General features: G+C 48.0%; 1 protein-coding gene across 1 annotated transcript in view; it reads right to left on the reverse strand.

Annotated features, from left to right (window-relative positions):
- The window catches only part of TMEM132B (transmembrane protein 132B), a 543321-nt gene that overhangs the window by 421687 nt on the left and 96154 nt on the right, over window positions 1-25480 (reverse strand). The window lies entirely within an intron of this gene.

The following is a 25480-nucleotide window of genomic DNA, read 5'->3' on the forward strand; positions in this document are numbered from 1 at the left end:
GACTAACTGGATCATTGATCCATTCCAGCATAATCATTCACAGCATTAATGAAGTGACGCTCCAGGCCAAATACATGCTCAGTGAAATGACATGCAGTAACTCTGCAGTTAGAACAGGTGGTGGGACAACTTACAACAGGTTACTTAGGGAAGTATTGCCTCAGGCACCCACAGAGTCAGGTCGATACTTCCCTCCCGCTTCATTTCTTGTAGTCCGTTCATCAATGAGAACCCAGAGAATCATTTCCACTACACTCTGCTAACCTAAAATAAGAATGGACTCTCATTCATTAACAACATTCCACAGCAACAATCCAGTTAGGAAGACTTATTCATTTTTATGTCTATACATGGCTCTAGCTGACCTCTCAGTGACTAACCTATCATACATTACAAGCTTAAAAGAGAACACTCTCCACCCTCTTTTCTTTGATTTCTTACAGCTGCAACACAATTGCTAAAATTGCCAGTATGCAACGAGCAAAGTGGGGATTTTCAGTTAATTTGGACTTGGTTTCTTTTCTTATTTAAATCCAGATTGTTTCTTCCAGCCCCAACCAAAGACAGCATCGGAGAATGACAAATGGTGGCTTTGAGGAACCTAGCCCTCTCCACAAAAGAATCAAGCAGAGCTTGGATGCAGCAGAGGATAGTATGAAAGATTACTCTAGGTTGTGTAAAACCTTGCTCCTCACAGTGGACTCACAGTCCTTCCTGGGACAAAACTGTCAGTAACATTATGAAGTCCTGGGAATCAACACACATTTCAAACAGCATGCTGTTCCATTGGGATCCTTCCCCTCCTGTTCACAAAGCTACTCGGTAACCCAGGGATGGGTAACCAAGGCTAGTGAGGGGGGCTGAATGGCCCTCCTTCCTCTCAATAGGTTGTAAGATTGTCATAGCCAAGTCAGTCTCCTGGTATAGGGTAGTTTGTGAAATACACTTTCATACCTAGCATTTTCATGGAGGTGGCAATGGAACGATAGCAACAATTTGATTTAATGCAGAGGGAACACACGGCTCTCTCAGTCAGTGTTGTGTCAATCAGCATGCACCTCACTTCACATGCCTTTGCTTTACATGTGTGTCACTTTAGTAATACCAGCAGACAGAAACCAGTGGAATCTGGCAACCCTGCACATGGACAACAGTAAACAAAATGTCTCACAGGCCGTACATAGGCTACATCTAGACTACAGAGTTTTATTGGGAAAAGATACGCAAATTGAGCTCCGCCATTTGTGTACCTGTTTCCAATGGTTTTTTTGGAAGATGTTTTTCTGAAATTTGGCCCATCTACATTGAGCCAAATTTCAGAAAAACCTCCTCTTTTGAAAGAGCCCTTCTTCCTCATGAAATGAGGAATACAGGGCTTCCGAAAGAGCACATCTGCTCTTCCGAAAAAAATTCAGAAAAAACCTCCAGTATCATGGAAAAACTCCATAGTCTAGACATAGCTATAAAGTCCCGATGGGCTCCATGCAGCCGTCAGGTGCAACCTCTGCTGTAGCCACTACTGTAACACCCAGACTGCAGTGCTAGAACATTCATTGTAGTGGGTGATGGTTGGTGCTTATGCATCGTAAGTAGATTGATCAGCCCAGCTGCCATTAACTCCACTCCAATCATGACCAAACCACCATACCAGCTGCATGTGAAGCTAGGCTCAGAGCCATGCAGGAGGTGAACACCCCCTTTAAACTTCTGCCTTTTCCCCTCCAAAAAGAAAATAATACCCTCCCACATACCTTGTTCCTCACTGAATCTTGGTAGTTCCACTGTACTTGGCACCTTCAATTATCATATGGAGGAAAGGATTTACCACTAATGGACTAATGCAGCCCATTAATGCAGAAAAGCAGCAATAAACGAGAATTTTGCCTGCGTAAAGACTTCTAGACTAGGCATTAAAATCACACTAGTATATTTCTTCAGTGTCGCTGCACATACATTTACTCCCTGTACAGCTGGTTATTGATTTTGAAATGTTATCACATATGTCTTACACTCTTCAGGATTCAGCTCCTAGCTATTGCTCAACACCAATCAAGAATTCTCCTCCAGCTCCAAAACTTTCATTTGTCCTTTGAGAAGGTTCCCAAGGTTTTCTTATACAATACTGTGCAATACAAGGATCCTCTGAAGTGACTATGCCACTGGCATTAAGTGTCTACATGCATGTTCAAAAGAGGGTTTGGGTCATGCCATGGTGTGCACATATTAATTATACCCCCCACTTGTGAGGTTGTTCAAACCCAGCCACTTAGTAGAACTGCTCCATTGTGCAATCCTCTGTGTCCAGAAAAGACTTAGGCCAGGTCTACACTGTGGGGGGAAGGTTGACCTCAGTCGATATACCTTAAGCCGAACTTGGCATTGTCTCCCATTGACTTCCCTTACTCCTCGCGATAGCAAGGAGTACCAGCGGTGACAGGGGCACCCTTCGCAATCAGTTTAGTGGGTCTTTACTAGATCTGTTAAATCAAATCCTGGAAGATCGATCGCCAGAGCATCAATCCTCCAGTAATTGGCGACATGGCCTTAGTTGAAGTTCAATACCTCTGGAGAGAACAAGTTCAACCAAGCAGAAAAAGACAGGAAATGAACATTACTATAAATTGAAGGAAGTGAGATATCTGTGGTTTGATACCACTGAGTTTGTCCACCACACTCTCAGCATCCACCTAAAATCTGGTTCTCCTAAAGCAGTGTTTCTCAACCTTTTTTTATATATATAAAGTACCCCTTTTTTAAAAAAATTATAAGAACCCCCAGTACAGGGGTGGTCAAAAAGGCTTCCACGGGCCAGATCCAGCCCACCAAGCAGGTAGATCTGGCCTGTGGAAGCCCTGCTGCTCCCCCACCCCCAGGCCCATTAAGGCTTGTGGGCGTGGGAGCATGTGAAGCCTCCTCCTGCCCTGCCAGGAGCGTGTGGCACTTTGAAGCACCGTGCACTGCTCACAGGGCAGGGGGGAGAGCGGAGGAGGCTTCGTGCGCTCCCCTGCCCCCGGGCCAATCAGGGCCTGGAGACAGGGGAGCTGCGTGAAGCTTTCTTCACCCTGCCCTGGCCCTGTGAGCAGCGCGCGGTGCTTCAAAGTGCCATGGGTTCCTCACAGGGCGGGAGGAGGCTTCCCACACACCCCCATCCCCAAGCCCTGATTGGCCTAGGGATGGGGGAGCATGCCAAGCCCCTTCCAGGGCATGGGTGCCTAGTGGAAAGGGGGAGCAAAGGGGCTCCCCCACCCACAGACCAATCATGGTCTGGGGATGGGGTAGCCCTGCCTCTTCTTGTTTAGGTCCTGTCTCTTCCAGGGTGGCCTGGGGCTACTTCAAACATTTTTTTGCCCTCGGGCAAAAATTAGTGCCCACCCCTGCCTCAGTACCTACAGTTTTTAGACACATTTTTTTTCTACTATTGCAACACATTTATTTAAATAATTTAATTGTAGCTGGCTGGGCAATAAGATTTTGGGATGTAAAAAGTACAAAAAATAATAAAGTGCTGTAAAATTTAAAACAAAAATTCAGTTTTCTCCAAATTTCAGTTGTGTTGACATACCCACCCCCCAGACTTCTCTCGAGTACCCCTAAAGGTACTCGTACCACTGGTTGAGAAACATTGTCCGAAAGCATATCCCAAAGCCTGTCAGTAATTCTGTGCTGAAGACTTTACATCAGTTCTTAACACTAGTTTCTGGTCACCTAGAGCCCCTAATTTTTCAAAATTGCACAGATGTTCAAACTTAATGTACAGTTGAACACTTGCCCTGGTTCGAAAAATTGATTTGTATGTACGGTTATGATACCTGTATCAGAGGCAGCAGCACAGGGGGGCAGGCAGTAGCCAGTGCACACAGGGAACTGGCTTAGCAGCATGGCGTGGGGGAAGCACTGCTGCTCCCACCTGCCCACCCTGTATTGGAGGTAGGAAGGGGTGGGGAGCAGGCAGCTGCACTAGAGATGCTTCCCTCCACCCCCAGTTATAAACGTGTAACCATTGAAAATTTCAGCAGTTACTCATTTACAAAAAAAAATGCTTGTTAGCATCTGTAGTTCAACTGCACACCTATTTCTGCATGGAAAATTGGATGTCATAGCTACTTTAATTATAAGCTGGCTTTATTGTGTCATCTGAATATGAGTTGGTTCTAATTAGACTTTTAACCGCATTGAGGAGTTAACCTAGTGCAAGGTGGAACAAAGATTTAATTTCTAAGATACAAAATTTTGACTAAAAATAGATGTTGATAAGAAAGGAACCCAAATGAAAAAGATGGAAAGGAATTTGGACAAAGCAAATTATCTGGATGAGAGGGTCTCTCAATGGGAAGAAGATAATATATACCTTCAGTTTCCATATGTCAAAGAATTTTTTATAATATAAATTATCACATCGATGTCATTTGACTTCAGTTTCGAGGCTCCAGATTTTTGCTGTTAGGGAGGCACTCTGTTGGTGGGCTTGTGGGGAACATACTCGCACATGTGGTGGAAGCAAATGATTTGGGGAGGAAGTTACCAAAGAGATTTGCCTTATAAAAAAATGCAGGATTCCTAGGGTATGCCTACACTGTAGTGTTATTTCGGAATAAGCTATTTTGGAATAAAAACTCCGAAACAGCTTATTTCTCAATAGAGCCTCTACACTGATTGATAGCCTCAACTGCATTTAAGGCCCCCTGGAAGCACCTCAGGCAGGGCATCAGGACAGCAGTCATTTCCTGGAGCTGCTGCCTGAGGCTGTCTGAGGCTCATGCTTAAAGAGCCCCCCCTAGTACAGACAAGTCTCAGGTTCTTCACCTTTGCCTGCCTCCTCAAGGGACAGCAAAGCCTTTTCACTGCCTGCTGTGGTTGCCCTTGCAGACACCACAGCACTCCTGCCATGGAGCCAGACTTGCCTCCAAGCAGTCCTCAGCTCCTGGACATCACGATTCACCTCCTGATGCAGTTATTGCAGGCTGCTCTCCTGGCACTGCAGAATCTGGACCCACAGCTCCCTTGGGACACCTCCGCACCTCTCTCCACATGCTGCCCTTGTAGCACAATCCCTCCCACCCTACCCTGCACACCGTGCACTGCTGCTCCTGGGGCTGGATCCTCATAGAGCAGTGGGAGAACCAGCAGTGGCTCCAGAATTTGAATGTGGAAGGACAGCTTTCTGGAGCTGTGTGAGTGGCTCACCCCTGCTCTCAGGTGACAGGACACCCACATGCAACCCACTATCCCCCTCCAGAACTGGGTCATCATCACTCTGTGGAAGCTCACCATGCTGGACAGCTGCCACTGTCAGGAACCAGTTTGGCGTGGGGAGATCAATTGTGAGGGTTGTGGGCATGCAGGTATGTCTCTCTTACTATGTTATTGGGAAGGTGGTGAACTGCTGGAATGGGGTTCCCTAGAGAAGGGGTGGTGGGTAGTGGAAGCTCCCTTCCCTGGAGAATTTTCTGTCCCACTTTCACAAAGCACTACTGAGGATTGGGGGAAGTTGGGGTTGGGTCTGGTGTGTGGAGGAATGAGGAACTAGCTACCCTGCAATTCTGTTTGTCTCCTTCTACAGGTGGTAAAGGTCATCAGTGACATCAGCATCCCGGGCAACGTTGACCCCATCATCGCCAGCTTTGCCACCGTGTGTTTCTCCAACTGTGAAGGAGCCATTGACAGCACTCACATCCCCATCCAGGCCCCCAACAAACAGGCATCTGACTACATCAATCAGAAGGGGTACTTTTCGATGATCCTGCAGGCCATCCTGGACCACCAAGGCCAGTTCATTGACATCAACATCAGTTGGTCAGGGAAGGTGCACAACCTCCATGTCTTCAGGAACTCAAGCCTCTTCCAGAAGATGCACACCACCGCTTTTTTCCCCATCCACAGCATCAGGGTCAGAGATGTGGACAAGCCCAAGTGCATCATTGTGGATGATGCTGACCCTCTTCTCCCCTGGCTTATGAAGCCCTCCACTGGACACCTTGACCAACGCAAGGAACATTTCAATGGCAGGTTCTGCAGTGCCTGCATTGTTATGGAAGACACCTTTGGTTGCCTTATAGGGTAGTGCTGCTGTCTCCTCACCCAACTGAACCTCAATAAGCAGAACATCCCCCAAGTGGTGGCGGCCTGCTGTGTCCTCCACAATATTTGTGAGACTATAGGGAGACATTCCTGCCAGGATGGGGGGCAGAGGCCAACCAGCTTGCAAGAGCCTTTCAGCAGCCGTGCATGGCTACCATCTGGCAGGCCCATCGGGGGCTAAGCACATCTGGGAGACCCTAAGGGAGAGTTTCAGACTAGGACACCTGTGAGACTCTCCCTGGGCTTCCCCACAAGTAGCTTGTGCATTGCCCCTCTGTGCCTTTCCTTGCACTGCCCTCCCTTCCCCTGCCCTCTTTTTTCCTCCTTTCTTTCCCCTCTTGATAAAATAACCCAGATTTTAGTTTTGAACCGAACAACTCTATTTTTTGTTTAATTGGGGTAATTGTAACTGGGGAGGAACTTGGGAGAGGGGAATGAAGGTGGAGGAGGAGGGAGAAGAGGCTCAGGGATGGATCTGGGAGTTGCACCTGCCTCAGGTGGTCCCACTTCCTTGTGTGCAGGGCCCTCAGCAGCTACAGTGTGGGCTTGGGGAAGAAGCTGGAGGGGCAGGAACAGGAGTGGAAGCAGGAGGGCATCTGCCCAACCACTCAATGGCAGTGACCAGATGGTCAATGATAGCTGTGTATGCTACACACATGCTGCAGGTATGTTTTGTCAGCTCCCACCAAGTGGTGTGGCACAGCTCCTGGTCTGCTTCCCACTGCTGGTCCTGCTACTCCAGAGACTGCCAGAGGCCACGCAGGCAGGTAACGTGCTCCTGCTCCAGGTCCTCATGGGCTCATCTGCGGTGGCATTCCCCATGGGGTGGGGAGGCTGGCATGCGAGGTGTTGTGGGTGCTCCAGGGACTGACTGAGCTCCTGGCTGGCAAGCACTGTGGATTCACTGGCCTACTCCTCTTTCTCCTCAGCCATAAGCCTACCCTCTGGGCATCTCCTGCCCAGAGTCCACAACAGGGGGGAGGGAAGTGATTGACCCCACACATACACACTCAACACAGTGGAGCTGGTCAAAGTAAGGGCAGCAAAATCTGGGGTGCCATGCTTGAGTGGGAGCTGCATTCCCTGGCCTTAGAAGAGGCCTGCCTGAGTTCCTTGTTTTTCATGCGCACCTGCTCCTTGGTGCACATGTGTCCCCTCTGGAGCCAGGGGGTGCTGCATGGGGACTGTGGCGCCCAAACAGCCGCTTGCACCGCTTGCTCTCCCACGGTGGCCCAGCTGAGCAGTACAGAAGTCAGCCAAGCGCCATGGTGGGAGGCGAAGGACGTGACTCAGGCAACAGCGCTGCCCAGAGAGAACAGCCAGGGAGTCAACAGCGCCGCCCAGAGGGAAGAGCCAGCATTTCAGCGTTACAGAGTCACAGACATTGGGCTACTATATATATGATAGGTGTTATTCCTCGTACAATGGGTTGCAGATTTTGGAATAAGATGCCCATTATTTTGAAATTATTTTGAAATAATGGGCTTGATCTGTAGACACTCCCAAAGTTATTTAGGAATAATAGGCATTATTTCAAAATAATGCTGCTGTGTATATACGCCCCTACATATCCACTGGCATGCTTTCTCAAAACTCCTATAAAGGAGCTATACTTTAAATAGAATGACACATTAATTTCTTTGTTATTGATAGCAGCCAGACTTTGTATCGCATAATACTGGAAAAATGTGAGTTCTCCTATGGAATTTATGTGAGAGTAAAATAATGTATTGCCTTTGTAATGGAAACATTTTCACAACACATATATATGTAACCCACATCCTTCTGTGTGTGGTGCGCTATCCCATCTAGTAGCATTGAGACTACTTAAAGAGAGAATAACAAGCCTGCTCTATAGCCTTGGTTGAGCGCCAGCTGGCTTTTAGCTCATGCATTATAAGCCCAAGCACAAAGCTTCAGAGGTCCTAGGTTTGATTTCACCAGTTGACATTACACATATACAAGAAAAGCACCAAAAAGAGGTCAGGAATCTAGAGATTTGGTCATGCTTTTTAACCCACTGAGACCTGGTCTACACTAGGACTTTATTTTGAAATAACCCCTCCTCCCCAAGGTTGAATTTATAAGCAGAGTGTCCACACTACCAAGCCTGTAATCTCAAAATAATGGGCTACAGAATTTGAAATCTACTTCTTCTTTTCATCAGGAGTAACACTAATTCCAAAATAGTTATTTTGAAATAACAGTAGAGTGGATGCTCCAGGGCCACTATTTTGAAATAATTACTCCCCAAAGTAATTCAAACTAATTACTTCCCAGTGCTTCCTGGAGCACTAAGTCCGAGGTAAAGCATCCCTTTTAATAGAGCCTACCACGGACTAATTTCGAGACTTCTCCATAGTGAGGACAAGCTAGTTCAAATTTGTTAAATTGGGAGTTATTAAGTCAAATTTACTAATTTCAAGATAGTTTTCTGGTGTAGACATGGCCTGAGAGAGGAGGATTCCACAGCCAGGAAGCCAGAATTGTTAGCTAGGTTCTTTGACTATTAATATAATCCTCCGTAAGTAATATACAATATTAACTAATTAACTATTTATTGTTACTTTTTATTAGGGCAATTATTTTGTTTTTGTTTGTTGAGAATCAGGCTCATTAAATCAGCATTGCTGGTTTCCTTGGCATCTTTAGTGTTAAGCCACGAGTCTAAATTTGCTGCTAGCGTGTTATCAAATACCAAATGCCTAACATGCTATTAAAGAGTGTAATAACATTGACAATACTATTATATAAGGCCGTGTCTAAACTACACCTCTCTGTCAGCAGAGGGATATAAATTAGACGTTTCAAAAGTGCAAATGAAGCGGGGATTTAAATATCCCACACTACATTTGCATAAACGTGTTCTGGCACTGTTTCGAACAAGCACCATTTTGAAACTGAATTGGTGGTTTAGACGTAGTTTTTCCGGCAACAGGGTGATTTTTTGAAAGATCCTGTACTTCTCATTTTTTAAACAAAATTGAAAGTACAGGATCTTTCAAAAAATCGCTCTGTTGTCAGAAAAACCTTGTCTAAACCTTGGATTCAGTTTCAAAACGGCGCTTATTCGAAACAGTGCCAGAACGCAATTATGCAGATGAACGGGGCGAGTATAGGGCAGGGCAAGCGGAGCAGCCACCCCAGGCCCCACGCTTCAAGAAGCCCCGCTCATGCACCGTGTCAAAGGGGGGCCCTGCAAAATTGTGCTGCTCTGGGCCCCGCAAAATCGTCATCTGCCCCTGCAAATGAAGCACGGGATATTTAAACCCCCGCTTCATTTGCACTTTCAAAATGTCTAATTTACATCTCTCCACCAACAGAGGGATGTAGTTTAGACGTAGGCTAAGTTAGCTAGGGTGAAAGGCTGATGGAGCACAGCATGCTGCAATGGGGAAACAAAAAGCTGAGCAATCTTCGGTGTTGGCATGTACTGTATACAACTCCAGCAAGGTTAACAAGATTTAAGACAATGCAGCAGAGGTGAAAGTAAGCAGATGCACCTATTTAAAAAGCTGGAAAGGACCCAGGTTGCAACAGGACAGGAACCTTTGAAAAATTTGCAGTTACTTTCACCATTGCAGTGCAGAATTTTGCTCTTTAATGCTTCTTTTTAATTCAAAAGGTAGAATTTATTATCTCAGGGTCCTAGCTGACTATGCCCCAAAAGATTCTCTACATTTGCTTTAAAAGCTTTTGACCCTCTGTACCAAAACTGATTGTTTTGGAGCCACTTCAAGCCATGCGTATTTACAGTGGTATCACTTCCACTGTGATATTAAAAAAAACCCAAATATAAATTGCAGGGAATACTCATCACATAGCAACCCTGCCCCATACAATTACCAAAGAAATACTGATTGTGTACATCACAATAGGGGAAACAAAAGCTTGCCAGGTAGCTGAATAAAAGCTCTGCAACTCCTTCTGTCAATTCTCAGTTTGATTCAACAATTTACAAGAAGAATTTGATAGTTAGCCCTTGCAGAGTTAAATCCCTCTAGCTCTTCTGCACAGCAGTCCATACTCCTTATTGGCAAGCCAGGCACAAACTGCATCTGCCATATGAAACCACATCTCTCTTCTCTGTGAGGCGAATTAGACTTAGAGGATCCCCGCTTTGCACTTTGTTTGGGCTGCTGTTATTATGGTTTTTAGCACTTTACAAGCTCAGAACTGAAGAGTTTCCATGATAATTTAATGCTTTTAGAAAGAGAGAGGTACAAAACTGTTCAACTCCAGCTCTTAAAGAGACACCTACTTTGTCACATTTATGTCTTTTTTTTTCAGACATAAACTCATGGTATTTCTATCATCTCTTGTGAAAGTTGTTCTGAAACACCTTTCCTTGACCATTTTTGCACTCTGGATATGGGGGAAATGGCATTTGTCCTTATTTTAATGTAGAAAAAGCTATTATACATGATGGCTCTGATTCTGATCTTACTGGAGCCATACAGTATAAAACTAACCAAAGTAACACATTCTAATTTATACTACTGTAAAAATTAGGCCCAAGGGAATAGATTTTCAACAGAGTTTAGCTTCAACAGGGCCATGATCTGAGCACTTTTTAAAGTCTGACTCTAATGGTAGGAGCTGTATACCTGTGAAGTTCAGCCCTCTTGGTCTCTCTCTCCAGAGCGCACAGCTTGGACACTGGCATCAGCAGGATGCCCACACAGCTGTGACCACACTGTTCACTAGTAAGACTATGTCAGATTTGACTAGTGGCTGAAGTGAGTGAAAATCCTGGCTCCATTGAACTCATTGAGCATTTTACCACTTACTTCAATGGAGTCAGGCTTTTGCCCCCAAAGGCAGGAACTCCTGGTCAAGTGAGTTGACTTCTCTCCTTCTGATGATGTGTCTATACTTGGGCGATTTCCCCAGCTCGCATGCGTCTCTTCAGCGTTGTTCAGTAACAGCTAACACAAGTATAAAGAGCAGTCTAGCTGCAGCGGTGACCATGTTGAGTATATACTCACCGATTTCAGGTGTCCTGAGCTGTGCGTTCACCACTGCTGCCGATGCTACCATGACTACACTATGTTTATATTCATGATAGTGTAACAGAACTGAACCTGGGACTGCTGGAACTTAGTGCATGGGCCTCTCCCGCTTGAACTAAAAGCCAGCTGACTCTCAGCTAAGGCTGCAGAGCACACTCGTTCACTCTCTCTGTAAGAGCATGTCTACACTAGGAAATTATTTTGAAATAACTACATTCAGAATAATAACTCATGAAATAACCACTTCAAATAAGCTTATTCCCCCAGGAAAGCAGGAGTACAGATTTCAAAATAGTGGGCTTGGTATGTGGATGCTTCACTTATTCTTTTGAAATAAGGGGGTTATTTTGAAATAACTCCCCAGTGAAGACCAGGGCTAAGTGGTTTCAGTATCACTACATGGGCTAGTGCACCACACCCACTAGGTGTGTGGGTTACACTAGTTTTCCCTGAGCTATGGCAAGTAGATGTAAACAAGTGGAAGAACCCTTAGCTTGTAGTATGGACAGAGCCCAACTTACGCATCTGTTACATGGGTATACATCATACAGGCAGTCCCCGGGTTACGTACAAGATAGGGACTGTAGGTTTGTTCTTAAGTTGAATCTGTATGTAAGTCGGAACTGGCATCCAGATTCAGCCGCTGCTGAAACTGACCGCCAGTTCTGACTTACATACAGAGTCAACTTAAGAACCCCAAGCTTCCCCAAGTCAGCTGCTGCTGAAACTGATCAGCGCTGATTCCAGGAAGCCTGGGGCAGAGCAACTCTGCCTCGGGCTTCCTGTAGTCAGCGCTGGTCAGTTTCAGCAGCGGCTGACTTGGGGACGCCTGGGGCAGAGCAGCTGGGGTGCTGCTGGGTTGCTCCAGTAGCACCGCTCCTCGGCGCTACTGGACCAACCCAGCAGCACCCCAGCTGCTCTGCCCCAGGCGTCCTGATTCAGCCACTGCTGAAACTGACCAGCAGCGGCTGAATCAGGACGCCTGGGGCAGAGCAGCTGGGGTGCTGCTGGGTTGGTCCAGTAGTGCCCAGAGCGGGTGCTGCAGGACCAATCCGCAGCGCCCCAGCTGCTCTGCTCCAGGGTCCAAAACAAAAGCCTGGTCTGCTGGGGGGGGCACACTATCCGCGCCCCCCCCCCAGCAGACCAGGGACACAGGGAGCAGAGCAGCAGCGGCAGCGGGGTGCCGCGCCTCTGAGGCTTTGCTCTGGCAAAGTCTCAGAGGCGCGGGACCCCCCCCCCGCGGCTGCGGCTTCAGTCCCGGTGCCTGTGGTCTGCTGGGGACCGTCCCCAGCAGACCACAGGCACCCGGACTCAAGCGGCAGCAGCAGCGGATCCCGCGCTTCTGAGGCTTTGCTCTGGCAAAGCCTCAGAAGCGCGGGAACCCGCCCGCTGCTGCCGCTTGAGTCCCGGAGCCTGTGGTCTGCTGGGGACGGTCCCCAGCAGACCACAGGCACCCGGTCTCAAGCGGCAGCAGCGGCAGTTCCCTCGCTCCTGAGGCTTTGCTCTGGCAAAGCCTCAGAAGCGCGGGAACCCGCCCGGTGCCCCTGGTCTGCTGGAGACGGTCTCCAGCAGACCAGGGGCACCGGAGCAGCTTACAAACGGGGCTTTCTCGCCCCGGAGCTCGCAGGTAGCAATCCGCTACCTCGACCTCCGGGGCGAGAGCCTCGTTCGTAAGTGCGGATCCGACTTATGTCGGGGACTGCCTGCATATGGATGGTGGGAAGGCTAATTAACAAGTTACAGTAAGGTGACAAGTATTTTGAGAGTATTATATAAGTGCCCCAGCATTTTTGTATTTTGTTGAAAGAGCTGCACAAATGTTCACCTCTTTCTATGGGGCATCTCTCAAAACTGCTAAATATGGGAACGGGGGCATATGGAGCAGGTAAAATGATAGATTTGGAAAGAAATTAAACCTAAAAAATAGGAAGGCAATGTATTGTCAATGTGTAATGCATAGGGCTTTGTTGAAGGAAGTGTATAATTTCTTTGAGATGTCTGTACTTGTAATTGTTGATTGTACAGGCAGTCCCCGACATATGCGGATCCGACTTACGTCAGATCCGCACTTACGAACGGGGCTTTTCTCACCCCGGAGCTAACGGGCGGCGGGTCGCCACCCGTGTCCTCCGGGGAGAGAAAAGCTTCTCCCAGTCTCCCTGGTCTGCTGGGGGGATCCAGCAAAGCCGCTGAACCCCCCACCAGTCTAGGAACACCCGAGAAAAGCCGCCGTCTGGGCAGCTTTGCTCGTTTGCCCGGGAGCAAAGCCGCCCAGGCAGCGGGACCCCCACCGCCTGGGCAGCTTTGCTCCTGTCCCCCTGGTCTGCTGGGGGGGGTCCAGAAAAGCCGCTGGACCCCCCCCAGCAGACCAGGGACACCCGAGCAAAGCCGCTCCCTGGTCTGCTGGGGAGGGAGGGTGTGCAGCTAGTGCGCCCCCCCCCCCCCCCAGCAGACCAGGCTTTTGTTGCGGGATGCCTCAGCTAGAACAGCTGGGGTGCTGCCGGGTTGGTCCTGTGGGAACCTACCGGGCAGCGCCCCAGCAGTTCTGTCCCAGGCTCCAGATTCAGCAGCTGTTGAAACTGATCAGGCTGATTCCAGGAAGCTGGGGGCAGAGCAACTCTGCCTCCGGCTTCCTGTAGTCAGCCCCTGGTCGGTTTCAGTGGCAGCAGCTGAATCTGGAGCCAGTTCCGACTTACATACAAATTCAACTTAAGAACAAACCTATAGTCCCTATCTTGTACGTAACCCGGGGACTGCCTGTAATGCTCATTTCCCTCATCTTCCTTCAGAACCTCACAAACCTCTTCTTTACAGGAATTTCAAGTAAGTTTTAATTTTGGACCAAAATTAAAGAGTGCCTGAATCCAATTTTTTTTTTAAAGATATTCCTGTCTGTGTTTCCTTACACTAAAAGAAAAATCTAATATATTCCACTGGCAAAGAAAAAATTAAATATCAAATTATAGCATATTATCTTTTCAAACTGAGACATACTGACAAACTGTCTATGCCGAACCTTTTTTTAATTTCTCTTTAACCTGTAGGAACTAAATATAAGCATATTTTGGTTTAACACACACACAATATTTTAAATAGTGTTAATTTCATCTATTACTGATTGTGTCAAAAGTTTGGACACAGCCCCAGAGTATTTACTATATTCCTATTGTTATCATTTTCAGTTCTCTGTTTTAACTTAGGAAATTTAAGACTTTTCCAACTCCAAAAGCAATTTATTTAAATTTTATAAATGTACCTTGCAAATGGTAGAAAAAGTCTTGCAATTCGCCTGCTGTGGAAGCGTGTTTTGATTAGTACAAGCTATTTATCAAAACTAATGGTCCCACTAGCTATAACCTGGACAAATGGAACATTAGTAGACTCGACAATTGGCACAATATTTTGTTCTCAATTAATTATAAGTTTTTGTGGGATTCTGGTGATTAAAAACACAAAACAAAACTGCCACAGAAAGTAACCAGAGCACCAAATGTTTAACGAAAGTCAAACAGAGCAAATGAAAGTACAAATAAGATTATCTATCAAAATAACAAAGTGGTACCTTGGCACATGATGCTTTAGACACTGCTCTTAATGGCTCATGCTTATTGACACAGTCTGGCTTTTTCCTCCATTGATGCCAGAGAACATTTCAGACACGAGTAAATCAATTCCCCCTGAAAAGTTTAGTTGGTAAATATGCAAAAAACCCTGCCTGATTGCTCGCATGTGGCTGCCTGAGCAAACTTCTTCTTCAACAGCCCCTCTGTAGGGGCATTTGACTTCACAGCCCCTCTGCAGCTCACCCAAGCTGCACAAAATGCGTTATCAGAGCAAGATGACATCTTATGTTTGTTGTCATGCTGGGGAACCCTGAAATCCACACTGTAAGGCCTTTAAAAATAAATAAAAAGATACCATGTAACAAATGCTCACTCTAATGCTCACTACAGATGCTTCTGGATCATGCCAAAGTGTGAGTGGATATGCGGACAACTCATCTGAACTGAAAAGGCAACAAGCTGACAAAAATCCATGCGATCTTTTCCATTGCAAATGGAGTGGCTTGACCTAAATTAGTCTTTGGGCTAGTCTGCACTAGAAAAGATACAGTGGGGCCACTGAAGTGTGTCTGATGAAGATGCTCCATACCCAAAGGAGAGAGCACTCCTGCCAACATAAAAAAACCACTCCATGAGATGCCATAGCTATGTCAATAGGACATGCACAGGAAAGAGTCTCTCCGTTTTCCAGTTCTGGGGCCTGGCTCTAGCCTGAAACAACAGGTGTTAGGGAGTCCAGTTCAGTCAACTGCAGCTCTGGACTGGAACATGTTCAGTGCCAGGGGAATCTTTGAGGAACTCAGCTATGCTCTAGGAAATCTCTGTTTTACATAAGCAAAGTGTTATTTTTCAAGGGTTTATAAACTGGCCAAATTTGGGTGGATTTTCATAGGAGATGGTCATTTAAATAAACTAGGGAAATACAACCTAGATGGGGCTACTACAAGAAGGGTGCATAACTGGTTGGATCAGAATTCTTAGAGAGTAGTTATCAATGGTAAAAGTCATGCTGGAAGGACATAACAAGAGGGGTTCTTCAGGGGTCAGTTTTGGGGCTGGTTCTGTACAATATCTTCATCAATTTAGATGATGGCATAGAGATCATGATTATTAAGTTTGCAGATGATATCTAACTGGGAGTTGCAACTGCTTTGAAGGAGAGACTTATAATTCAAAATAATCTGGACAGACTGGAGAAATGGTCTGAGGTAAATAGGATGAAGTTTAATAAGGACAAAAGCAAAGTACTCCAGTTAGGAGGGAACAATCCATTTCACACATACAGAATGGGAGTGACTGTATAGGAAGGAGTATTTCAGAATGGAATCTAGGGGTCATAGTGGACCACAAACTAAATAAGGGTATGTCTACACTACAAAGTTAATTCAAACTAACTGCCATTTGTTCAAATTAACTTTAATAGCGGCTATACATACAAACTGCTAGTTCGAATTTAAATCGAACTAGCGGAGCGCTTAATTCGAACTAGGTAAACCTCATTCTATGAGGAGTAATGCCCAGTTCAAATTAAGTAGTTCAAATTAAGGGCTGTGTAGCCACTTAATTCGAACTAGTGGGAGGCTAGCCCTTCCCAGGTTGCCCTAGTGGCCAGTCTGGGCCAAACTAGGGAAACTCTTCTGCCCTCCTCCCGGCCCCGGAGCCCTTAAAGGGGCACGGGCTGGCTACAGTGCTTGTGACAGCTGCAAGCCTGCCAGCACCCAGCCAGCAGACCCTGCACCTGGCACGAGATGAGCCAGCCACCCGCTGCCACCCAGCCCTCTGCCTCTTCCCAGCACCAGGCTGGCAGCTCACAGGAGCCTGCCCGGTGCCAAAAGAGGAGGGAACGCGCCTGGGCTAGTGCAGAGATCGTGGACCTCATCAAGGTTTGGGGGGAGGCCTCCAACATCCACAATCTCCACACTAGCCACAGGAACGCGGCTGTCTACAGCTGCATGGCTGCCAGCCTGGCCACCAGAGGCCACATACGGACCCAGGAACAGGTCCGCTGCAAGATTAAAGACCTGCAGCAGACCTACTCCAGGGCCTCCCAGCCAGGGGCTGACCCTGAGGCATGCCCTCATTACGAGGCCCTGGACCGCATCCTGGGGGCTCACGCAGTCCATGCCCCCCGGCTGGTGATCAACCCCGGGGCAGAGGGCCCTGTCCCTGACACGGAGGAGGAGGAGGAGGATGCCGAGAGCTAGGAGCCTTCAGGGAACCTGCCCAGGACCCAGGACGCCCGAGGCATCTCACAGAGCACGTCGGCTGTGTCGTCCGAGGCCGGGGAGGGCTCCACGTGTGAGTGCCATCATGCTCCCCTTATGTGTATGGGGGATGTAGCGGGAGAGGGAGCCCAGGGACCGTGCACCTGGGCCTTGCCCACCATGGAGCAGCAGCTGGGTGTCATACAGGGGCCCTGGCCCATTCCCCACATGCCGACCTCACCTTGCAGAGGGGGGCTGGGTTTCACCCACTGTGTCCCCAAGGAGAAATGACCACTGCTCTTGTTTCACCACAGCTGCAGCACATGGGACTGCAGGGTGCACTACCCCGCCTGCAACAGTCACCCGCACCCAGGCCAGCAGGTGCACCCGCAACTTCGAGGACTATCAGCAGCGGCACCTGCAGCTACTGAAGCAGCAGCTCCGCAGCCAAGACCACTGGGTCTGGGAGGACCTGCGGCTGCGGCAGCAGAGCTTGGAGGCACTGGAGGAGCAGGGCCGTGCTCTCAGAGGCCTCCTCCAGACCTTGGTGGACAGGTTCCTGCTTCCTCCTGCTCCAGCCTCTGTAGCTACCCCAGGTCTTGCTCCTCCTCCCACCCCTGCTCCCCCTCCCACTTCCTCTGCACCCCCCATCCCTCCTGCCCCACCCTCCACACCCACTCCCCCCAACGCCCCCGCACCCGCAGTGCTACGAGACGGGACAGCCAGCAGGACCCCCAACCTTGAGCTTTCCCTTCCCTTCCTCCCCTTCGTCCCCTTCCAGCTCCCTCCTTCCAGGTTTCCCCCTTCCTTCTCTGACCCTCACTCCTTCCTACCCCCACCCCAGTTATGTAAAATAAAAAGAGATTTTTGTTGGCAAAAAAGGTGTCTTTATTTGACATTAGGAAGGGGGGTTAAGGAGGGGAAAGGAGAAGAAAGGGAGGGTGGAAGAAGGCCCACTGGGGCATGCAGGAAGAGTTCAGTCCTCCTCCAGCTGGAAGCTCTCCTGCAGGGCTTCCCAGATCCGGACGGCCCCCCGCTGGGCCTCCCAGACAGCGGCGGTGCGGGGCTGTGTGTGCTGGACAGCTATGCGGTCAGCCTCAGCCATCCAGGCTGGCAGGAAAGCCTCCCCCTTCCATTTGCATAAATTGTGCAGCACAAACCATGCTGCCACCAAGGGAGGGATATTGTGCTCGGTGAGGTCGAGGTGGGTGAGCAGGCACATAAAGCGTGCTTTCAGTCGCCCGAAGGCCCCCTCCACCATAATGTGGGCCCTGGTGAGCGTGGCATTGAAGGCCTGGCAGGAGGGGTTGAGGTGCCCTGTGTAGGGCTTCATCAGCCAGGGCTGTAGGGGATAGGCCGCATCCCCCACCAGGCAGACGGGCATGTCCACGTCCCCGACCCTGATGTGGCGGTTGGGGAAGAAGGTCCTGGATTGCAGCCTCTGGCACACGGAGGAGTTGCGGTACTCCCGAGCGTCGTGTGCCTTGCCGGACCAGCCCACATTAATGTCTGTGAACTGGCCCCAGTGGTCAGACACGGCCTGCGGGAGGACGGAGAAGTACCCCTTGCAGTTGATGTACTGGGAGGCCTGGTGTTCCGGGGCAGAGATGGAGATGCGCGTCCCGTCGATGGTCGTTTCCCTCCCTCCCGCCCCGCAGTTGGGGAAGCCGAGGGCGCCGAACCTCTGGATGACCATGTCCGGGTCGGTGAGGCAGACAATCCTGTGGAGCAGCACCCAGTTGATGGCTTTGACCACCTGCAGAGAGACACAGCAAACCGTGAATCACTGGGGCACCTTGGTGGCTGGGAGTGTTCGTTCCCTGGCACTGCCCCGTGCCCCACTCCTAGAAGCAATCCCCGCGGGCGGCGTGTAGTACGGCCGGGACAGACTGAACCCTCCCGTGCGGGGCACTTTTACCTCCTCCCCCCACGTTTTCCCTGGGGCAGCCCATCCCCTCCTTTCAGCCCCCCTCTCTCCTGGCCCAGTGGCCGGTAGGTGCCTTACCTGCATGAGCACTGCTCTGACGGTGGATTTCCCCACACCAAATTGGTTCCTGATGTTTCGGTAGCTGTCCGATGTGGAGAGCTTCCAGAGGGCGATGGCCACGCACTTCTGGAGGGGGATGGTGGGCCTCATGCGAGTGTCCCGTTGCCGCAGAGCAGGGGAGAGCCATTTGCAGAGTTCCAGGAAAGTGTCCTTCTTCATCCTGAAGTTCTGTTCTGTTGGTCTCCCCAGCGCTCTAGGATGATGCGGTCCCACCAGTCACTGCTAGTGTCCAAACGCCAGATGTGGCGAGGCACGCTGGCATCTGGGCACTGCTGCGGCTCCTCCATGGCCCCCAGGGAGGCTAGGCGGAGAGGCAGGGGACTGACGTGCACCAGATGGTGCCAGGCAGCCTCCAGCCATTCCTGGCAGGCTTTCAGCAGCAAGTCCAAAAACTGGAGCAGCATGCCCAGGGTGAGCTCTGGCTCCATGATGCCAACTGCAGCAGCATCCCCAATGGGAACCACCAACACAGGCAAGCAGAGAGGAAAATGCTTTGCTGTCTCTCAGCGAGGTAGGCAAGCAAGCGGAAAAGCTGAGAACCGGCAGTCTAGGGGGGTCCCTTTAAGTACGAGCCTCAGATAGCCTCAGACAGCAGCCACACAAAGCAACTACTGACCTGATGCCCTGCCGGAACTGGTTTCAGCTGCCCTTAAATGCAACCCAGCGTCCAATCAGTGTGGATGCAATATATCAAATTAGCAAAACGCTAATTCGAATTAGTTTTTGGGTCTAGATGCACTAATTCGAATTAGCTTATTTTGAATTAAGTAATTCAAATTAAGTTAGTTTGAATTAGTGCTGTAGTGTAGACATACCCTAAGAGTCAACTGTGTGACACTGTTGCAAAAAAAAAGCAAACATGATTCTGGGATGCATTAACAGGAATGTTGTGAGCAAGACCCAAGAAGTCATTTTTCTGCTCTATTCTGCAATGATTAGGCCTCAGTTGGAGAATTGTGTCCAGTTCTGGGCCCCACATTTCAGGAAAGACGTGGAGAAATTGGAAAGGGTCCAGAGAAGAGCAACAAAAATGATTAAAGGTCTAGAAAACATGAGCTAGGAGGGAATATTGAAAGAATTGGGTTTGTTTAGTTTGGAAAAGAGAAGACTAAGAAGGGACATGATAGCGGACTTCAAATGCCTAAAAAGGCATCACAAGAAGGAGGAAGACAAATTATTCTCTTTAACCTCTGAGAATAGGACAAGAAGCAATGGGCATAAACTGCAGCGAGGGAAGTTTATGTGGGACATTAAGAAAAACTTCCTGTCAGACTGGTTAAGCGCTGGAATAAATTGCCTAGGGAGGTTGTGGAATCTCCATCATTGGAGATATTTTAGAGCAGGTTAGACAGACACCTGTCCGGGATGATCTAGATGGCTCTTGTGGAGGCAGGGGACTGGACTTGACGACCTCTTAAGGATGTATTCAGTTCTAATATTCTACAGTTCTCTGGTTTCAGACAGAAAGCAATTCCCCATGAAAACTTTCTAGCTACTGTTCCAAATAATGATGTTAAATATCGACAAATTGACTAATCAATTAGGGTGCCTCTGCTTAGGACTGTTGCTACACTTCAAAGGCGAATCCCCAGCTGAACCCGGGCCCCACGCAGTGCTGCTGCTTTGAAATGCCACAGGGAGCCGCACAGAGGCCAGGGGTCAGTGAGGGAGTCCCAAGCTGATCTCAGGTTCCAAGTATTGCTGCCACTTTGAAACACCCCAAATGACCTGGGGCTGCAGGTGGCGTTTCAGAGAGGCAGCACCACATGGAGCCCAGGATCTGGCCCCAGGCTTCAAGCAGCGCTGTTGCTTTGAAGTACCCCTTCCTCTTTCCCCCTTGCTGCCTCTAATAGATAAGCATTTGCTTATCAGATAGTTGACTAGTCCTTAACATCCCTAGTTCCAAAAGCATGAAGGTGCTAGACCATGTTCTCTCTAATCTTTCTATCTATGTGCAGATTTTTTCCATTCATATGCAGAATCAATTTTTGATATGCACGAAGGCATGTGCAAATGTGCACTACCAGTAGAAACAAAACCTAGATGTGGGTGATCTCCTAATTATCTAGACAGCATTTAAATCTCTCCTAAGTTGGCACATGAGTGCACAACTTACAAGGAACACTGGCAAAAGCTTCCCAACAAGAGGTCATCAAATTATTTTAACACGGGCAAAACCATATGCTGTTCACTAGTCTCATGCTCGGAAATGACTGAACTATTCTTTTAAAAAAATCAGCACAAGGCAGACACTAAACAAGAAGAATTTCAACCCAAATTGTTCAAGTTTGGCAAAAACTTAGCAATTGAAAAAGGGGTAATATAAGGGGAAGTGTCTATAATACACAAAGTAAAATGCTTGCCTCTCCCTAGCCCAACCATCCTCCCTTCTCCAAAGCAGGAGCAGAATCAGTCTTTCTGCTACATAGCTGACTACAGGTTTGTGTAGCTCACACAAATTCAGATGCTCAGGTTGTATAAATTGGTGCAGCACTATAGAGAACAGTAACTAGCTCTTCTATAGTACTTTTCATCAGTAACTGACAAAGCACTTCACAACCTTGTTAAAATATATTTTAATGTCTTTTTAACCTATTACGATGGTGCTGCAGATTTCTTTCTACAACACATTCCCATCAAGCTTCTGCAGAATTAAAGGTATTACACTGCATCATCCTGCCCAGCCTGTCCGAAAACAGCATTTATTTTTCTTAAACTGATAAGCACAAATTTAAGTGCACTTGTCTGTGTAAACACCACATTACAAAGACATACAGCTAGCACTAATTGTTTATAGACCACGTTATTTATTCTCTACTGTGTGCCTTCTTGACTTTTACTAGTCACAATCCAATGCCCTTGAAGAGGATATCCACTCAGTATGAAGTAGGAGAATATAAACAAGTACATTTTAGGCCTATTGTGCAACATGTGAGTCAAATTTATTCAGCAAAGTATTTGGAAGTTCTTCACTTCCATCAAAGTGGCTTCTCCACATTTGTCTTGCTAGCAGCATCCCAGAATGGGTTCCCTAAATCCCATCTATGCTTCTAAAACAGTCAGTTGTCATGGCCCAGGAACTAAGACTTCAAAGATCCAAACACTGTCAGACAATAGGGTATTTAAAACTGGATCTTAGGTCCAATTCCAATTTTCCACAGTGCTGGCCATTTCTAGTCAAATTCAAAAAAGCATTGGGATAAAGGGAGAAGAAAAGGGAAAGCTGGTTGATACCAGTGGGTGAAGAAAGCATGCAAGCAGCGAAAGAGGTATTTGGAAAAGAGGGACGAGGAGGCGATTGACAAAGGAATGAAGAGGTATGGGGGAGATATTGCTAACACCTTGAAATGAATGAGTACAATGAGAAATTTCATAAGAAAAAGGCTTGAAAAAAACCAGAGACAACATAAGTATGCAGCTGTGTCAGGTAAACCGAGAAAGAGATCAAGCTCCTTCAATTAAATGATCTTTTCACTACACGCATGTAGGCATGAGGCATCACTGTAATATAAAGAGCTACGTGATTGAGAGCATGTTTAATGGAACGGTGCAATTCAAACAAGAACATGCAGAACAAACCCCATTACTAGCTCCTTAAACCAAAGTGTTATGAAACACATTCCAAACAACCTGCCTATCAATCTCGCTGTGTGTGATTTCTCTACCTTGACATGCGCTTGCTTCAGAATGCTTTTCGAATCATGGTTTTTTGGGGGTTTTTTTCTTTTTTGAAATGGTTGATTCACAAGTAACAATCAAACTTTAGTGTTTAAAGTTTCGGATTCCACTTAGTCATTTTCTTTCTTTTCTCTCCCCGCCCAACATTCTGGGTTCTTTTCACTGACACCTTCTTTCAGGTTTCCCTCTGAGAGGCTTCATTTCTCCCTCTAATTGAGTTGTCATGGAAATCATTCTCCCTCTCACTCTTTCTTGAAAGGCTTTAAACACCAGCCCCCTGCTTTGTCACTTTTTCCACTGACAGCAATCAGCCCCGCCACTTCTCCTCCCTGCACATGGAAGCAGTCTTTTAGATACTCCAGCTATTTCTGTTGGGTCAAGAACTTTAGAGTGCCATTAGATTGTTAGCACTTCAGAATAGAGCCTATGTGAAATCCATTGGACGTAACCTCCACAGCACTCAGCACAAACGGTCACTGGTTTGGTATGGGGTCTCTGGACATTGCCTCCTTAACATACTGATTCCCAAATTTTCTATACCCCAGTTTTCATCTCTGACAAATCCTAAGGAACATTTGCCACTTGTGAGCTCCTATTCGCCAAACATGGAGTATGGTTCACTGTGACCTGTTCCATATAAAACCACGAATAGTCTAGCTGCACCTTAAAGACTAACAAAACATGCAGATGGTATCACACACTTTCGTGGGCACAACCTACTTCTGAAGAAGTACAGTTTTTCTGCTATTTATTTGTATCTGTGAACCCCTTACTCCAGTCATCTGGATGGGTTGTGCCCACGAAAGCTCATTATACCATCTACATGTTTTGTTAGTCTCTACAGGTATGTCTACACTACAGCACTAATTCGAACTAACTTAGTTCGAATTAGTTAATTCGAACTAAGCTAATTCAAACTAGTGCATCTAGACCTAAAAACTAGTTCGAATTAGCATTTTGCTAATTCGAACTAGAATGTCCACATTGAGTGGACCCTGAACCAAGGATAAGGATAGCCGGAAGCAGTGCCAGCAGGGCATCTGATTAGGACTTAGAACGTGGAGCTGCTGTCTCAGGCTAGCCGAGGGCTGTGCTTAAAGGGTCCTGACCTCCACCCAGGACAGACAGTTCTCAAGGGTTCCCTGCTTGCAAAGCAGTCCTGTCTTGGAGTGCCCTGAGTGCCCGCACTCGGCACATCACAGCACTCAGCCATCAGCCCGGCTTCACTTGCCGCAGGCTGCCATCCAGGGGGGATCAATCGGGGGGGTGCAGGAGAGTTTCCACCCCAAGGAGCCCTCAGAGCCACCCCAGCTCTCCTCATCGGGGGCTCGTACCCCATTCCTCCCTCACCTCCTTCCACTTACCCCTCCCTAGCCCCCCTTCTTGATGTACAAAATAAAGGACATGTGTGTTCAAAAATAGAACAAAACTGGGGGAGACTAGGAAAAGGAGGTGGGAGAGGGGAAGAGAGAGGGTGGGAGTGGGGAGGGCAACTAAAATGATAAGGAGTTTGGAACAGATCCCATATGAAGAGAGGCTAAAGAGACTGGGACTTTTCAGTTTAGAAAAGAGGAGACTGAGGGGGGATATGATAGAGGTCTATAAAATCATGAGTGGTGTGGAGAGGGTGCATAAAGAAAAGTTCTTCATTAGTTCCCATAATAGTAGGACTAGAGGACATCAAATGAAATGAATGGGTAGCAGGCTTCAAACTAATAAGCGAAAGTTCTTCTTCACAAAGCAAATAGTCAACCTGTGGAACTCCTTGCTGCAGGAGGCTGTGAAGGCTACAAGTAGAACAGAGTTTAAAGAGAAGTGAGATAAAGTCATGGAGGTTGAGTCCATGGAGTGCTATTAGCCAGGGGGTAGAAATGGTGTCCCTGCCCTCTGTTTGTGGAAGGCTGGAGATGGATGGCACAAGACAAATGGCTTGGTCATTGTCTTCGATCCATCCCCTCCAGGGTACCTAGTGTTGGCCGCTGTCCGCAGACAGGCTACTGGGCTAGATGGACCTTTGGTCTGACCCAGGACGGCCATTCTAAGCTCAGGGCTCAGGGTCGGGGGGTCTCACTGGACCACCCTGATTTTCAGGCAAACCTGCTCCTCGGTGGCCAGGCTGGCAGCTCTCCTGCCCTAGACGGACACTTTCCTGTGCCTAGTGCGGAGGTCGTGGATGAGGTCCACGATTTCTGCACTAGACCAGGCGGGCACCCGCCTCTTGCGGACCCAGGTAGGCTCCCGGGAGCCGCCAGCCTGGTCCCGGGAAGAGAGGGAGGGCTGGGGGGCATTGGGTGGCTGGCTCGAGCCATGCCAGGTGCAGGATCTGCTGGCTGGGTGCTGGCAGGCTTGCACCTGGCACGGGCTCCGTAGCCAGCCCATGCCCCTTTAAGGGCTCCAGGGCTGGGAGGGGGGCAGAAGAGTTTCTCTGGTGGTGCCCAGAGTGGCCACCAGGGTAAGCTGGGGAGGGCTAGCCTCCCACTAGTTCGAATTAAGTGGCTACACAGCCCTTAATTCGAACTAGTTAATTCGAACTAGGCGTTAGTCCTCGTAGAATGAGGTTTACCTAGTTCGAATTAAGCACTCCGCTAGTTCGAATTAAGTTCAAACTAATGGTTTGCATGTGTAGCGCCTATCAAAGTTAATTCGAACTAACATATTTTAGTTCGAATTAACTTTGTAGAGTAGACATACCCTAAGGTGCTGCAAGACTATTAGTTGTTTTTTCAGTTTTTCCAGTTACAGATTAACTTTTCAACCCCTCTGAAGCTGCTCCACATGAACAGGATAAGTCAATGTGTAGTCCGTAAGGTAGAACTGGCAAATTTCCTTTTCAAGTTTTGGCTCGTTCACCAGGTCCATGTCAGGTAGTTTTTTAACTGACACCAAAGAACAAAGCTC

The sequence above is a fragment of the Pelodiscus sinensis genome, chromosome Z, assembly GCF_052426305.1.
Source record: "Pelodiscus sinensis isolate ZL-2025 chromosome Z, ASM5242630v1, whole genome shotgun sequence".
NCBI lineage: Eukaryota > Metazoa > Chordata > Testudines > Trionychidae > Pelodiscus > Pelodiscus sinensis.